Here is a 1,814-nt window from a genome sequence, read left to right on the forward strand (position 1 = left end):
TCCCCTCCCCTGTCCCCCCCGATTGTCCCCCCCTTGTCCTCTCTGTCTCTTCCCCATTTTCCCCCTTGTCCCCTCCCCATTGTCACTCCCCCATTGTCGCCTCTGTCCCCTCCCCTGTCGCCTCTGTCCCCCTCCGGGGCCTCCCCGTGTCCCAGATTCCCCCTGTCCCGGGGGGGTGGCAGTGTCACCGTCCCGGTGGTGCCACCACGTGTCCGTTCAATACAAAACAGGATGGATGGGAATGGGGTACAGGTGAGAAAAACCACCCCAACTCCTCAGGGAAGGGATTCCTGAGGAATCCCTCCAGGAGCCCCAGAACCCCCAGACCTCTGACATTTTTGGGGCAGGGGAGAAAAAAACCCCACCCAACTCCTCAGGGAGGCAATGGGGTACAGGGGAGGAAAACCACCCCCATTCTTTAGGGTGGGAATCCTGTGGGAATGGGGTACAGGTGATAAAACCCCCCCAAACTGCTTAGGGAAGGGATTCACAGCTCCAGGACCCCCAGACCTCTGACATTTTTGGGACAGGGGAGAAAATAAAAACCCCAAATCCTCAGGGTGGGAATCCTGTGGGAATGGGGTACAGGTGATAAAACCCCCCAACTCCTCAGGGAATGAATTCCCAGGGTCAGAATTCCCAGAGCTCTGGCGCTTTCGGGGCAGGGGAGAAAAAAACCCCAAATCCTCAGGGTGGGAATGGGGTACAGGTGATAAAAACCACCCCAAATCCTCAGGGAAGGGATTTTGAGGAACCCCAGACCTCTGTCGTTTTTGGGGCAGGGGACAAAAACCACCCCAGTTCTTTAGGTGGGAATGGGGTAGAGGTGATAAAAACCACCCCAACCCTTTAGGAAGGGAATTCCCATTTCCAGGACCCCCAGATCTTTGCCTTTTTTGGGACAGGGAAGAAAAACCTGAGTTCCTTAGGGTGGGAATTCCGTGGGAATGGGGTACAGGGGAGGAAAAACCACCCCAATTCCTCAGGGAAGGAATTCCCAGATTCCCAAACCTCTGACATTTTTGGGAGAGGTGATAAAATGAAAAACCCCCCCCCCCCCCAATTCTTTAGGGTGGGAATTCTCTGGGAATGGAGTAGAGGCGAGAAAAACCACCCCAAAATCTTTGCAAATCGGGCGTCTGACTTCATGCCAGGCTGTTAGTTGAAAATTATCAAAAGATTGTTGTGAGTTTTCTAATTTTGGGATTAACGCTGGCGGATTTTCAGGGTTTAGTGTCTCTTTTTGGGTCGAGAAATCTGTCCCAAGCACTGTGGGGACTCTGCAGCTGTTTGGGAACGGTTCTTTTTCGGAATTCTTTTGTGTCGGGGATCAGAGGGTTGGCATTTGCAGGGGCAAAAGAATTCTCTGTCTGTCCTTTATTTATTAAAACATCCCAGCCTCCCCCTCCTCGTGGCGCGGTTTGTGACACAAAGTAGTCCCGCTCTGCGCTAGGAGCGCGGAAAGGCGAAAACGCGGAGGGATATCAGGTGTCGGAGGTGAAGTATCACGCGCTGCGGAGGGATCTCTCGGTGATGCGGCCGTGCCCGGCTCCTCAAGTTCCGGCAGAGACGCGGAAGGATACGTGCAAGGCGCTGCAGTATTCGTCTGCTGCGGCGCCGTGTATAGTCCCGGTGGCGGCGGAAGTGCCGTGACAGGGCACAGGGATGCCGGTTGTGGCTGCACAGCGGCACGCAGCGGCTCGGAACCGGGACCGGGCTGCACAGCGGCACGCAGCGGCTCGGAACCGGGACCGGGCTGTACCAAAGCTGCGGCGAAAGCAGTGCGGGGGGGGGGGCAGGGGCGGGGGGGGAGG

The sequence above is a fragment of the Geospiza fortis genome, unplaced genomic scaffold, assembly GCF_000277835.1.
Source record: "Geospiza fortis unplaced genomic scaffold, GeoFor_1.0 scaffold375, whole genome shotgun sequence".
NCBI lineage: Eukaryota > Metazoa > Chordata > Aves > Passeriformes > Thraupidae > Geospiza > Geospiza fortis.